Source organism: Camellia sinensis, chromosome 3 (assembly GCF_055761805.1).
Source record: "Camellia sinensis isolate YWXY chromosome 3, ASM5576180v1, whole genome shotgun sequence".
Taxonomy (NCBI): domain Eukaryota; kingdom Viridiplantae; phylum Streptophyta; class Magnoliopsida; order Ericales; family Theaceae; genus Camellia; species Camellia sinensis.
In genome coordinates this window covers 169658495-169675493 of record NC_138963.1, presented here as the reverse complement: position 1 = coordinate 169675493, position 16999 = coordinate 169658495, and positions in this window count along the sequence as shown.

Below are 16999 nucleotides of genomic sequence, written 5' to 3'. Positions count from 1 at the left end.
TATATATAGTATAGGTTCCTTATCAACTTAAATCCTAACGTTATTCTTCTTCATCACCATCCTAAACTTGTATTCATCTTCCGTGAAAAATATTTAAAACTACCTAATCAGTTAATGTTTTGTTCGGTAGCTTCAAATGTGTTTGATGTTTCAAATCAATTAACATTGCAAAAAATCCTATGACAGACTCCGAGTTTTCTACATTTGTAGTTGTTTTTACCATTCGTCGATACTTATAGAACAATGGAGGACGATGACGACAACTTTGATAAGATTGACATTGCATTGGTAAGTTTATCTATTTTGCATTTACAATTTTGGGTCGTTTTCGGTTTGGTACTGGTTTGCCGATTGTTAAGGTTCTATTCAATAATATAGTGCTGAATATAAACATTTAGTTCAATAATACAATGCTGAACATAAACGAACGGTTCCATTTTGTAGGATTTTTCCCTTATTTCTGTTTTTTCTGTGGGTTTTTCCCTCTAAAACCCCATGTATCGAGGGTTTTACCTCGAAATAAACAAAAAAAAGAAAGAAAAAACATGTGATGGGGAGTTGGAGGCTACTTGAGAGAAGAAGAAAGAAACCGTTGAAGAGATTTCTGACTGAGATACTGTCGTTCACTAGGGTTGGGCATAGGGTCATCCGACCCGCCCATACCGCCATACCTGATCCGAACCACACATGTACGGGCAGTTTCGCAAACACATTAGGGTAGGGTGCGGTTTGGATTTTATCTAATTTTCGGGTTGCGGACCTGCCCGCATAAATTTTTTTTTTTTTTTAAAAATCTGGCCATTAAAAAAAAAACCCTTTTTTTCCCCTTCAAATCTGATCGTTAAAAAAAAAAAAAACCCCCTAATCAAACTCACTCACTCTATCTTCTCTAAAAGTTGGATTGGATGATTCATGATGAAGTTTGATATCTTAGAAATGTTTTTATTTTATTTTATGGGCTTGAATTGAATGAAGTTTGGCAACAATTTTTTTTTAATTGCATTTTGGTTTTGGATGAATGTAAGTTAATGAATTTTTATTTATTTATTTATTTTTTGCATTTTGGCTGAATGTAAGTTAATGAAGAATTATTTATTTATTTATTTTTGTATTTGGGTTAGGAATGATGAATGTAGGATTTTTTAATTTGGGTTAGGAATGATGAATGTAGGATGAATGCAAGTTAATGATGAATGTAGATTTTGAATGATTTGTTTAGGTTTTGAATTGAGATGTATGCAAGTTAATGATGAAGGTAGATTTTGAATGATTTGTTTAGGTTACGAATTGATTTTGTTGTGTTTTTTATTTTATAATTTTTTTGTAAGTTTTAATTCATTAATTATTGATGTTAGAGCATTTTAGAAAATGGGAGGAAAAAGGTCTAAAAGAAATATTGATAAAAAAATGGGGAAAAAAAAGGGTTTAACAAAAAAAATTTGAAAAAAAGTTCAATCCGCAAACCGCCCGCGCAACCGCGAACCCTATCCGCACAAACCGTAAACCGCATTGCGGGCAGTTGCGGGTTGACTTTTCCTCAAACCGCATACATGCAGGCGGGTCCAAACCGAACCGCAAATCGTCCCAAACCGAACCGCGGACACCCCTATCGTTCACGGTGACAACGAAAAAGAGATCATCATTTTATGAGAGAATGAGAAGCGAGGGACAATTAATTTGTCTTTCAATCGTTCATCGTGTACTGAGAGAAGAAAAGTAGAGGGTGTGCAAAATTAGTTGGATGTGTACTTAGGTGATGATATTATGAATATGGGTAAAATTGGTATTAAGTGGATTGCTCAAATAAATCTTATTAAAATTTAGGATTTAGGGTGGAGGTTCAAAGAAATTAAGGGTTCAACGAAAATAGCAGCTATCTTTTAAAATTTTAATTGCTATTATATCCTAATATAAATTTATTAATATGGACAATACACATTATATCCTAAAATAAATATATATTTTTTCTCATAGTACACCCAAATCACTTATATATGTATTCTTCTTCATCCCCAAGTTTCAATTATTTTATATTCTCCTCACTCTAAAATTCCAATCCACTCCACCAAAACTCACCATTGTCATCAACATCATTATTTGTTATTGTGTTACTCACAAACAGAAGAAAACAAGAACAAAATATGTGCCATTGTATTTTCATTGAAAGCCTCTTGATTTTTTATGAAGCCAATCTTCTAAAAGTCTTCATGCCTTTGTTTTTCCTTTTTTCTTTCTCTCTTTTGCCTTTTTCTTTTCTACGCACCCTTGCTTCATGTATTTAAATGTGATGATCTTGTATGTAACGCTTCAAATTCTAACCCAAATGATAATACAACAATCATGGCTCTTTCAAGGAAAACCGAATATAAATCTCCAAACTTATATTACATGATACAATAGTTCTTCATGCAACAATACATTAATCCAACAATAAGTAAATAAACAAATAAATACTCCCAAGGGTTTACAAGTTTCTAAGGCTTGAGCCTGGTTACACAAAACGGTTATTCAAACCTATACACATACAACCCTTGGCTTACACATAGAGTCACAATAAAATGAGAGTCTCGTACTCTCAACACACATTTCCTCGCCTTTAGTTAAGCGGCATCACCACATCTTTTCCTGCGCAAAAATCCTGTAGGGTGAGCATAAAACCTAGTAGGAAATCCTTAATAAAGTATATACATTTTATATAAGTCTCAAGACATGAAATGCACATGCCATGCTATGCCCATTTTTGAAAATAAATCACATTTTCATCTTTTGAAAACCATCATGCTCAATGATGTTTTGCAATTTTAATTGTTCAAAACTTAACAATTTATTTCAAAGGCGGTAAATACGACTTTGGTAATCTCTAGGTCGGTGTCTGCAAGTAGACTATACAAGTATTACCAAATTGTCATTTTTACCGGCATTAACCGAAAGACTCGACACCTATCCGCACGGGTTTTCGGTCTTTCACCCCGAACTCTCAGGCAACTTATTCAATATCATCTATACTACCTATCAAGACTTACCAACGTATTAACCTCAAAACCATTTCATGAAAACTTGTTTCTCAACATTCTTTTCTCAATTCAAGTTTTCAAATCAACTTTCAAAGTTTAATGTAATCAAATAAATTGTTATGCCAATAACACAAGTTAAATATAAATACTTTTTTTCTAATTCATCATCCAAGGAATAACACAATTCCCTCTTCTCAAGTATCATCAACAATTAGTCATTTCAAGACTATTTCAACGTTTTGAACAATAATTTCCAAAATGAACAACAATTCTCATATTCCCTGAAATTCATCATTTATATAAATATAAATAAGAAAATTTCCAAACATCCAAATTCTAGGTTTTCTCACCAAAACTATACAGCTCAAATCATTTGAAAGAAAACTTTCCAAAATCATATTTTCTTCAATCAACGAAGATCAAAACCCATAAGATCATTTTAAAAGAATAAGAGACAAACCCACTTTCAAAATTACTCAACTTATTGAATTAACAATCAATTTTCAAAGCTATCGAAAGATGATTTCAAAAATCATATAGATCTTGCAAAAATATATATATAATTCTAAGAAAATCCCTACCTCATGTTTTGAAGAATAAATGAGATGAAACCCCCAAAATCAACGGTGTCGAAACTCGATCTTCACCGCACACAACAAAGCCCTTGAGATGATAACCAGCTTTGGTGAAGAACTTAGGTCTAAATCATAATGGATTTGGAGAAATCAAAGAGAGAAAATGACTTCTAAAGAGAGAAGCTCCTGATCTGGAATTTTAGAGAGTTTTAGAGAGAGAGAGAGGACTAAAAAAGTGATATGAAATATCAGGTTCACAAACTGATATAACATGGTTTGCTCGAGCGTGGAATGCCTTGCTCAAGCGTCAAATACACTAACCCAGTACTTTTGCAAACATGTCAAACTTCTGAAACCAAACATTTTCCACTCGAGCGCATTAACGACCGCTCAAGCGAACAAGCAACTTCGAACGCATTTTGCATTTTTGCTTCAGGGGCGCTGCCCCTAGACCCCGCTAGGGCGTTGCCTCCGGACTCGCCAAGGGGCTCTGCCTCCTAGACCCCCACGAGCTGACTGGGTAGCTCGATCCCCGACTGGCCTAGTCGAAGTGGCAAAACATGAAAGAAGGATCGAAACCGGGATCGCTACATTGTACATGATTGATTTTATATGCATCACTCATCAATGGGGTTGTTTGCTAACTGGTTTAAATTTTATTTTCAAAAATGCTACCAAAACAACAATGATTTAAATAGTTTATAAATCATATCTATAAATGTGTATATATAATTATTTAATATTATTATATATTAATATTATTAGATTAGAAGAGAATGAGAAGGTAGAGATGAAGAGAGAAGTGTGTTTCGTCGTTTTTTTCGCCGGTGCCGTCGTTCCTTATATGTGAACAAAAAGAATAGTTGTAATGAAAAAATTGTTTACGGGTTTTTAAAGTAGTATGATTTGGGATTTTTGATTTGTTTATTATTTGGGCATCCCTTAAAGGGTAATTTGGAAAAAAAATATAAAATGTATTGAAAGTAAATTATAACTCAAAATAATTTAATAGAATATATTAAAAAATTGATCCTACTTAATGATTTCTTGAGTATAAATAGAAGGGATTTTTGGTGAAACCCCCTTTTTGGGCCTTTTTATTAGGATAAAGGATAACCCAATCAATTTTCTTTTAAAAAGCCCATGAGTAGGAAAAGCCTACCTTAATAACGACATTTTATAATTTCTATTTTTTTTATCACAATATTGCCCTTCTATATATACGTATCATACATTTGAAATATTTGAAATCTAAGCTGAAGATCTCGCAGGAACGAAATCGATGAAGACGAAGATGATAGACGATCTCCAAATCTGAAGATCTCGCAGCCGAACATCAATTACTTGGTCAACAATAGATGATCTCGCCGCCGATGATCAACACTCTCAATTAAAAGAGAGTTTCATTGAGATTTGTGATTGTTGATCGAGTTGTAGGGGTTTTTCTTCTCAATTAGATATGTTGATTAGTTGATTAATTTTTTTTGTTTTCATTTGTTTTTTTTTTGATTTATTTTTGTTGTGTTTGATCTGATTTCATTTGACAGAATCAGAGTAAAATTTTACTCTGATTTTATTGCTCTGTCTTTTGTTTCAGAGAATGAGAGTAAAATTTTACTCTAGTTCTATTGCTCTGTTTTTTGTTTAAGAGAATTAGAGTAAAATTTTACTCTGGTACATGCTTTGTTTAGAATGATAGTAAAATTTTACTCTGGTGTTAGAATGACAACATAAATTTTGATTATTGAGAAGATAGGTATAACGACCCCATCGCGTATAATAATTAGCACTTAATTAATTAGGAGGATTTGAAATTTAATTGCCGATTATTAGAATTTAATCTGAGATTCACGAAAATTATGGAGATTGATTCATATATGATTTTATTGAGGATTTATTTTGGAATTAGAAATTAAAGGTCCAAATGGCTTAAGAAAGTGAAGTTAGGAAGTTGAATCAATTTAATCTTAATTACGGATCCATTTGGGAGTTTAACTAAATATTCGATTCAGTTTAGTAAAATTGAGATTCGATTAATTAGATCCGAATTGGAGAAAATTAAGTTAATTAAATTATGAGGATTGAGAATTGTGACTATTATGAATTAGATTCATTTATGGGAGGTCCAATTTGAATATGTAATTTATTGATGGAAATTTGAGTCTGATCAGAAATTGAAGGCCTAAATGATTTGGGAAATCAAAATTGATAATGATATTAAGTTCAATTTGATATTTGGAGCTTTTGGGAGTTTAATTAACACCTGATTCAGATTGATAAATTTAAATATAATTAATTGGGCTCTAGTGGAAGTAAAATTAGATTAATTAAATTATGTGGAATTTGTGACTAGTTATGATTAATTGAATCAAGATCAAGAATAATTAAATTAAGAGGTGATTAACTAAGCTAATGGATAATTAGTGATTAATCTATTCCTAATTATAAAATAAAATGGAGTAAAATTTTAAAAGCCCTAGAAAGATGGTGAAGAGAAATAGTGGTTTTATTCATTATTAATTCTTTAGTTATTTATTATTTTAGACTTAGTGTAGGTGTGTGGTGTGTGGTGTGTGTGTGTGTGTGTTCATTTTGTGCTGAACACTAGCACAGCCGAGAGAGAGAGGAAGGACAACACGGGGAGAGACAGAGAAAGAGAGAGAGAGCTTGCTTCTTTGTGCTAATGGGTTTTGAAGGAGATTCAAGAAAGGAAATTGAAGAATCATCAAGAATCTATCAAATTAAAGATTAATGGTATGGATTTCAACCTTGATTTTGTGGAATCTTTGTATTACACTTGAATTAAAGATGAGTTTGGGTTCAATTTCATATAATTTGGAAGAAATTAGAGAAACAAAGATGAAGAAATTAAGGTAGGTTCTTGGTTATGGAAATCAATTTAGAAATTAACTATTTTGTATTTAATTTTTGTAATCTTGCATGAATTTGGGCCTTATTTCTACATGCATGTGATTTGGAAGAATTAAAGAATAAATATGGGTTTTGATTTTAATTATTAACCAATGCATGTAATATAATCTAAGAGTTTGACTCAAATTAAACATATTTTAGAACATCTATGACTATGAATTAAATTGAGGTTAAAATAAATTGAGTTAAGCTTGAGATTAAGGAAATGGGTTTGAGAAAATTTATCAAGTAAGTTTAATTTATGTTATTCCTCATGAATTTGGACTTCATCTTTACATGCATCAATGAATCTTTGAGAAAGTTGGAAAATTAATTTCATGTTTGGGTATAAGGAGAGCAAGTTTTGGAAAATTATAAATTCATGAACATTTTGAACTTAATATTGAATTAAAGGAATTTTGGATGTAATTGGTTTGAATTTTGACCCTAATTTTACACATGCAAATATTTTCTAAGAGTTTTATAATTTTAATTTCATAATTTAAGGGGATAGAAAAGAGCTAGAAATCAATTTTATAGGATTAGAAGGAAATTGATAAGAAAATGATGAATTGGAGCTAAAATCAAGTCTATGAGAGTTAAGTTAGAAATTAATTATCTTTATCTTGATTTTGTAGAATCATCCTAAATACTTGAGATTTGAGATTAAATTCATGGAATTAGGATGAAATTGAGTTTTAAACATAAAATGAGTTATATGCATCATGAATTAAGAAAGCTATGAAATTAGTCTCTTGGATTTTGTAAGAAATAAGGTTTTAAGTAAGAAATTAAGTAGACTCATAGTTGTGGAAATTCATTTGGAAAATTAATAGTTTTGATTTGATTTTGTAGTATTTTCTTGTAATACATGAGTTTTAAGAGAATTGGGTCATTCAAGTCCATATTTTGAAGAGATAAAGGAAATGTTTTAAGAAAACCAAGTTTATGGAAATTTGGAATTAATCCTAAAGTTTTGATTTTATAATTAGATTTTTTATTTAATCCACGCATGTGATGTAATTTAAGAATTCTATTCAATTTAGGTACATTTTAGAACACCCATGATTATAAATTAAGTTTTTGGTTAGAAATTGAGTTAAGTTGAATTCATAAGAATTGAATTGTGTAATTCATAGTTAAGTTGATTTTGTTATTAATAATAAAATTGGATCTATTTGTATTACATACATCATGGAATATCAAGAGATTGGGAAGTCTAATTTATATTTTAGAATTGTGGATTGATGCAAAGAAGATGAGTTAAAACTAAATTTGGACAATTGGAGCATGATTTGAATGAATGATTTCTAATTGAAAGTGTTTACTAAATTATTCAATGGTTCTCCATTTTTGTATACCAAAAGTACATGTTTTGAGGCTTTGAATACCAAATTTGAACTTCAATTGTAATTTTGGAATTTCAGAATTTACGTTGTCCGCTCGAGCGAGGAAAGTTTCGCTTGAGCGTGAAAATCGAGCTCCCAGTAGTTTTTCAAATTTTACAGTCCGCTTGAGCGACCAAAGTTGCGCTCGAGCGGAGACCCATTTTCAGCATATTTTGGAAAATTACATTTAGTTCACATTTTTATTCACATCTCTTTCCAAGGCATTCTAGACATGATTTATGACTCAATAAAGATTAATAAGCTACCAATCAACATAGATTAGTTAGTTGAAGAATGAATCATTGATCTAGTGGTAATTGTTGAAGAAGCCAAATAAAAGATCAATCTATTTGGAAAAGAAGGGCTTAGTAATGAAAGAATATGTGAAATAAGAACCCAGTTTATTTGAATGAAAAAGGATAAGCATAGTAGAACTTTGGACTGTTTAGACGGAAAAAGACTAGGAAAGTCAAGTTTGATCAAGGGAGTAATATAGTATTTCAATGTGTATATGTTATGTGTTTGTGTAGGTCATGCACCATTGTCTGCCTGATTTATCTGGTATGTCCAGTCTGTCTGATTCACTTCTGCAGCTATCTGTGAGTAATAACTTAATAAAGTTATGTTCAACTGTATTTATTTTCTGTGTGATAAAATGAGATCTGTTTTCTGAAATGATATGTTCTGTACAATGAATGGTTGTCCAATTTCTAATATCTATTCGTGACATCTTTAGCACCATGTGATATCTGTTAGCTGTTACCCGGTATCGGAGGTTCCTTTATGGAACTTAATCTGTCAGCACTTTGTTACTCGTACCGGAGGCCCCGTCATGGGGGCTCAGCTTCTGTTCTGTTACCTAGATCCGAAGGTTCCTTTATGGAACTGGTTATTCATAACCTCACGTGTATACGTTATGTTCTGTTCTGTTAATGCTGATGGATGTATCACGTATGCTTATGCATGACTTATGATTTCTATATATGATCTGGGCAAATTATGAATTTGATACGAAACTGAATTATGAATTCTGAATCTGTATGGACTCACTCATTAAAACCCTTTACTCTGTTATTATCCACTAGACTCTAGCCCACTGTATTATTTATGTATGTAGGTGATCAGGCGCATGACCGGGCTTAGAGGCATCTGCCTAGAATCTGTTTTTGTCAGCCAACCTATGTGCCTCTCGTGGAGGTTCCGAACATGTCAAGTGATTATCGCTATGTGATTTAAAGTTTAAGTTTTGTTTTCGTGTTTGGTTGAACAAGTCTGGTGTATTTTGTAAATAGGGCTAAGTCCCTTTTTATCTAATCTGTATATATATGATGACGTAAAGATAATGTGTATATATGTATATAAAAATTTTTAAATTTTTCTGTCTCATATAAGTCTGCACAGCTCGATGGACGTTGTATATTGTTATTTGCTTCCGCTAGCCCCTAATATTATGTTAATTTGTCTTAGAGGCCTTCGGTAATCCCTGGATTACTGGCCGGTTACGATGCTAAACCTATAGGGGTGGGTTTGGGTCGTGACAATAGGAGAGATATGTTCTTTTAGCTTATGCGTTTTAGTTATCAATTTTTAACTAGCAAAAAATTGCACCAAACAAGTTCATTGTCTTCAAAAATTTTACTTTTGTGCAGAGTAACATTTTACTCGTTTTTCAGAGTAAAATTTTACTTTTATACATAGTAAAATTTTACTTTTAAATTCAGGGTGTAACATTTTACTCTTAGATTCAGAATGTAACATTTTATTCTTATTTCAGAGTAAAATTTTACTTTTATGCAGAGTAAAATTTTACTTTTAGATTATTTTTTTAACATTTTACTCTTATATCAGAGTAAAATTTTACTTTTATGCAGAGTAAAATTTTACTTTTAGATTCATGTTTCAAGTTGTGTTGGTGACACACTGTATGAGTTGTCAATCTTTGGCAAACTAAATAGTAAAAATTAACTCTAAAATATAGTACAATGTTACACTAAACCACAGTAAAAATTTATCAATTCAAACTAAACACAAATTGACTTTTGGACTTGTAGTGACAGTAAAATTTTACTTTAATAGTGATAGTAAAATTTTACTTTGATAGTGACAGTAAAATTTTACTTTGATTAACAGTAAATTTTTACTGTTAATTGATTGCAGATTTGTAAAATAGTTCCACCTCTTATGTTGTTATGCAAGTATGGTGATCATACCATTGTGTTCAAGGTTGTGTCAAACTGCACGTTGAAGGATTTAACTGATTTCTTAAGTTGTAAATTGAAGAAATTTGACAGTAGTGGTTGCATACTGTTATCGTACTGTTACTTGGACATTCGCAATGCATGATTGATGATGATTCTGATTTTCAGAATATGTTGTCGCTTGTTTATCTCCTTGGTGTTGACCGGGTTGATGTGACTATTATTGAAATGGGCATTTCAAATGAAAAACATGGAGTTAGAGAATTAGGGGACGCTAGTGGATCCAACATTACTGATGATGAAATGGATTTACTCCCTATGTTTTGTCAACATAAAGAAAGAACTTTGTTGTCTTGTAGATGGGTGAATGGAATTACTCATGTAGGTCAAAGATTTATTAAAGGTGCAAAGGATTTCCGGACTGCATTATGTAAATATGCCATTGAGATAGGATTTGAGTTTGTGTATGTGAAGAATGAGAAGTGTCGGGTCACTGCTGTGTGTTCAATGCGGGAGTCCAAAGCTTATTTATGGCGAGTACACGCATCTCTAGAAAGTGCTAATAATTTTTTCTACATTAGGACTCTACATGATGAGCATACTTGTGGAGCTGCAGTTCGTATTTCTAAAAACTCAAGGATGAGTTCAAATTTGGTTGCAAGTTTGATTGTTAATGAAGTTCGTGGGAATCCCCAAACTCGTCCAATTGATGTTGTGCGTCAATTTACAGATCAATACGAGCTCACCATTACGTACAATCATGCTTGGTTGGGAGTTGAGAAAGCTAGGACTACTACTTTTGGAGATTTCTCTCTGTGTTATGATGAGATTCGATGGAAAATGGATATTTTGATAAGCGCAAATCCTAGTAGCTATTTGCGTCTTGACTATAACCATCAAAGTGGACGGTTCAAGAGGTTTTTTGTTGCATTTAATGCTTCCATTCAAGGGTTTAGGTATTGCCGTCCTCTATTGTTTATCGATGGAACTTTTCTGAAGGGGAAATATAAGGGCACCTTGTTAACAGCTACAGCGAAGGATAGGGATCAAGGTAAATATTACTATAGTTTATTCAAAAGTAACAAGTTACTTATTCTCAGAGTAACATGTTACTGTTATTCAAAGTAAAAATCTATTATATTTGTCCTTTTCGTTTAATATACTTACTAATTGTAAAATGTTATTTTTCAGGTTTTTTCCCTCTTGCAATGGCAATTGTCGATACGGAGACTACAGATAGTTGGGAATGGTTTTTTATGCATTTGTTGAATATATTGTTGGATGAAAGACCAATTACCTTCATATCTGATCGGAACGCTGGACTTTTGGAGGCTTTACCTAGGGTTTTACCTGTTGCTTACCACTATTTTTGTCTCCAACACTTGAAGGCCAATTTGAGGGATAGGTTCTCTGGTCCAAGTTTCAGTAATACTTTCAGGAGTAGAATAATTTTTTTGTTTTCTTCATGTGCTTATGCTCTAACAGTGGGATGTTTTAATAAGTGCTTGAAAAAATTACAAGATGAGGGAAAAAGGATCGTTTGTGGGTTTCTATCCAATTTGCCCTATGACAAGTGGACTAATGCATATTTTAAAAGACAAAAATACGGTGAAATGCACTTGAATGTGGCAGAGTCTTTCAATTCATGAATCCGTCAAGCTCGTCATTTGCCCACTACGAAGATGATTGATTCAATTAGGTTGAAGATCATGGATTTGATGTCGAGAATGAGAGAACAAGCTAAGAAATTGAATACTTTTCTTTGTCCGGAGATGGATTTAACATTAGTAAATGCTCTTAAAAGTGGAAGAACTTGGTTGGTTAGTTGTTCAAGTGATCATGTTTTTGAGGTTCAATCCCGGCCATCGATTAGCATTGACCTCTTGAATAGAACTTGCTCATATTACCAATGGCAATTGAATGGATTTCTTTGTGCTCACGTGGCGACCGCTATCCAAAAGAGCGGAGGTGATTTGTATGCAAATGTGTAACCATTTTATTACACTAACAAGTTCAAAGCTTGCTATGCTGAGTCCGTTTATCCAATACCTACTGTTGAGAAACCTCTTGTAGCTATAGATGATCTTGTTGTCCTTCCTCCAATTTGTAAGAAGCCACCTGGTAGGTCAAGGAATAATAGGATTCCATCTAGGAGTGAGAAGATAAGACGAGTGCACTGTGGTAGATGCGAGAAGTACGGTCATAATAGGAAGACTTGCAAGGAGACATTGCCATGAAAGACATTATTGATTTTGTAATAGAAGTATGAAAATAATGCAGTTTTTCTGCAATAAATAGTCCATAGCAATAATATTTGTAAGGAGACATTACAATAAAAGACATTTTTACTATGTTCTTGAATGGTTGTCTGTTTAAGTTTCTGATTTGCTTTGTGGTTGAGCTTGACATTTTAATATATTTTTTTAATGTAGTTGAATAAGGTTCATGTAAATGAACTTATAATGGAGTTTGTTCAGTAGGTGTGAAGGTTTGAAATGGTTGTGCTTAGCCTGTGCTTTCAAAGTAAAATTTTTTGGTATTTCAGAGTAAACTTTTACTTTATTGTAGAGTAAAATTTTACTTTTTCGAGAGTAAAACATTGCCTTCATTCACATGAAAGTAAAACTTTACTGCCTTTCAAAGTAAAAATTTACTATGTTGTTGAATGATTCTTTGTGGGTGTGATGAGCCTGTGGTTTCATAGTAAAATTTTACTTTATTTCAGAGTAAAATGTTACTTTTAGATTAAAATTTTACCTTATTTCAGAGTAAATTTTTTTTTTATAGAGGGTAAAATTTTACTTTTATGCAGAGTAACATTTTACTTTTCAATTCAAAGTCTAACATTTTACTCGTTTTTCAGTGTAAAATTTTACTTTTATACAGAGTAAAATTTTACTTTTAGATTCAGAGTGTAACATTTTTTTCTTTTTCAGAGTAAAATTTTACTTTTAAATTCAGAGTGTAACATTTCACTCTTTTTTCAAAGTAAAATTTTATTTTTATACAAAGTAAAGTTTTACTTTTAGATTCAGAGTAACATTTTACTTTTAGATTCAGAGTAACATTTTATTCTTATCTCAAAGTAAAATTTTACTTTAGATACAGTGTGTAACAATTTACTCATATTTCAGATTTCAGAGTAAAGTACAATTTTACTTTTATGCAGACAGTATGCTAGCCACTTAGAAAAACATTTCCAACCTGTACCAAAATTTACCACAATACACAAACTCCCCTGATGATCATCGTGCAATCTTTGTGCAAAAATAATCTAACAACACAACTACATATATCATCAAAGATACATAAGTATAACCTGTATCATTGTATTCTATCCATAACAACGTTCATTCCCAGTCAAAACAATATCTTGCTATAATAATGTATTAATCACCAAACCATAGTAAAATTTACTAGAACAATAGACATAGCATGTATTATCTAATACTCTTTTAGTATTCTTTCACTTACAATTACTTTTTCACCATTCTTTCATTTACAAAATCCAAAATTACATACATCATTCACAGTAGTTCCCCAAAAAGTTGTCTACATTGTCATCCTTGAGGTCTTAACTCTAGCCTAATTTTTTTTTTTTGAGGTTGAATTCCTTCCTCAGTCCATGCTTTTGGATAATTATTCAAAAATTGAGGCACTATTGACGTTCGAAAATTGTTAATTTCATCATCTTCCATAGAATTTGCAATAGGCTCATCTCTTATGATTTGGCGCATGATACAACATATAATAATTCCGCAATCAACACTGTTAATAAAAATCAAGATCTTGTTAGATTTAGTCAAATTTGAAAACTACCAATTCAAGTATGTAGTAGTAGCGTGAAATACTTACGATGTTGGGCGTTGTTGTGGACTATCTTTCAACGAAACCAAGTTTGCAAACTTTCTCCTACCTCTCTTCGTTTTGTTGGCCAACTTGTTCTCCACATATGTTATCTAACATCATTGCATAATTGTTTGGTCACGATTAAATACAAGAATAAGACACAGTAAAAAATTACTGTTAATATGATGCAAAACACTTACAATCTTTTTTGCATCCTTAAGATAAGGATTTTCTCTGTTGTCTCTTGGCCTTAAAGAATTGTAATGTCTCCACTCATCAAATTTAGTGTCAAATACAAGAAGTGTCCAGTGGTAGGGTTTTTCTTCCTTCTTGTTCCCATTGGAGTTCATGCAAAAATGAAGGTATCTGTATCCACTCAAATCTTGTTCAAGCACTTCATCAATTAAATGATTTCTCAAATCTCCATAACCTCATTCCACTAATGACTGTATTTAATCATATAAGACTGTCAAGTCTCAAGTTGTGTTGGTGACACACTGTATGAGTTGTCAATATTTGGCAAACCAAATAGTAAAAAATAACTCCAAAATACAGTACAATGTTATAATAAACCACAGTAAAATTTTATCAATTCAAACTAAATACAAATTGATGGCTTACCTAACAAAGGCTTGAGAAAAAAAATGATTTATTCTTTTCTGGCTTCTTTGCTTGTTGCTCAATTTGAAGCATTTCTACAAAATTGTCAATGACCTACAAAAACAAAAATCAATTAAATATATGTTAATAAAATGAACTATTTTTAGTTATTGAAGTGAACACTAGTCATTGAAAATTGTATGGCTACTTACATTATTTGTAGTATCACCATCTCTCAGAATTGCATCCACATCATGCAATGTAACATATACTCTATTTCCTGTGCCAAACCATATGATTGTACTAGTCATAAGGTAAAAAAAATGTTGATTAACACATTGCAGTTTGATAACAGTAAAAATCTGTTGTTTGATAAAATTAAAATGGTCTTACTCTATAGTTTCCAAATTGTAAATCTTGCTCAGTAGACACTTATCACTCTCATCAAGCAATTTGCATATTGCAGCATTATCTGGAAACAAAACCCTTCCAACTGACTTTGGTTGGCTTAGAGGCAAGTTGTCAACACAAATCACTTCATTTGATATCACTTCAATTTCTTGTTTTGTGGTCTTTTTTTTCTTTGCCTCTCTTGGCTCACATTCAAAATCAGACATCCTTTTTTTCTTCTTCGCCTTGATTTTGACTTTCTTGACCATGGATGTTTGGAATGGCTCTATGACTATAGGTGTTTATTTCAATGTAGTTTGAATCCCAAAGTTTTGCTCTTGTTCTACTCCTTTAGCATGTGGCATTTTTTTAGAAGCAAAAGCTTGGGTAGCCGCATGAACTGCATTTTCTTCAATCTGTTCAACCAATTGTTTATTTTTAGATTCGAGCACTTTAAACTCCTTTCTCAGTTTCTCCATCTCTTTCTCTGTGTTGCTCATCTTTTCGATCATTTCTTTTGTTTTTGCCACTTGATCCTCTTGTATTTTTCGCATTGTTTCTCCCATTTTATTCAGTTCTTCAACCAATGCCATATTCTCACTTTTCAGCCTCTTGTTTTCTTTTTGAACTCGTTCTAATTTCCCAAGATCAATGAAGTCCTTCAAAGGTTGATCATCTCCTAAAGCTTCAACTACATGATCTTCATCTTCTTTACTCTCTAAATTTTCCTCTATGTCCAATGCATCTTCTTCCTCATCATTGAGAATGAGTTCCATTTCTTCTCTATAAATGGGCTTCAGCTTATTGTGATTTACCTGCATTTGAAAAATAGAAAAAGAAAAGAAGTCAACAATGAAGCAAACTTTAACCACTAGAATAAAATTTTACTCTGTTTCAAAGTAAAAGTTTACTCTGATTGTAAGTAAACTTTTACTCTAATTTAAAGTAAACTTTTACTCTGTTCAAGAGTAAGTAAAATTTTACTCTGATTGTAAGTAAACTTTTACTCTGATTACTTTTACTGTGTTCAAGAGTAAGTAAAATTTTACTCTGACTATAAGTAAAAGTTTACTCTTATTGTATGTAAACTTTTACTCTGATTTAAAGTAAGCTTTTACTTTGTTCAACAGTAAGTAAAATTTTATTCTGTTTCAAAGTAAAAGTTTACTCTGATTGTAAGTAAACTTTTACTCTGATTTTAAGTAAACTTTTACTCTATTCAAGAGTAAGTAAATTTTACTCTGTTTCAAAGTAAAAGTCTACTCTGACTGTAAGTAAACTTTTACTCTAATTTTAAGTAAACTTTTACTCTGTTCAAGAGTAAGATTTTATTATGTAAGTATAATTTTAAGCAAAGTGAACCAGTAAGGCTGAGTTTGGAAAGATGATACCTCTTCGGGCTTTAATGTTTGCAATGACCTCTTCATTAGTTTTTTCCTCAACGTTGATAAGTCCCATCGAAGAAGCTTTGGACACAAATTTTTTCTTTGAGGTTGAATGAGGGTAGTATGCTCGCATAACCAGTACTACAAAATAAAAAATCGAAATTAGCTAATTCTCTAAAGATAGATTGCGTAATATTTCAAGTAGTTCAATTTACTTCCCAAAAGAAGAAGTACACATCCAGTTACATTTTCAGGACTTCCTAATGAAGAATGGATTGAAGTAGTCAACGTGGATGCAACTACAGTCGACCATGCATATGAATTCATCATTTCCAAATCTTCTACGAGGGCGACAAAAGCCCATCCAACTGTTAGACCAATTGTTGGTAATAGCGAAGTTACCACAACAAACAAACACATTATTCTGGCAACATCCTCAACATCAACTGTCGTTGTGCCTTCCAATGCATCTCCTAATGCCTCTCGCAAACTCTTTACGGATATTCTTGACATATTACGAAACCTTCTTTGCACAAAAGCTGATTCTTGTTTCTTCCCATATGAGACGTCTACTATTTTCATTCCCGATTTTATCCCAAAAATCAAAGTAACGTCACCGTCCCGTATGTCACACGTTTTCCCCCCAAGCTTAAATTCCTTTGCATGAAAGTCATAACATTTGATCACATC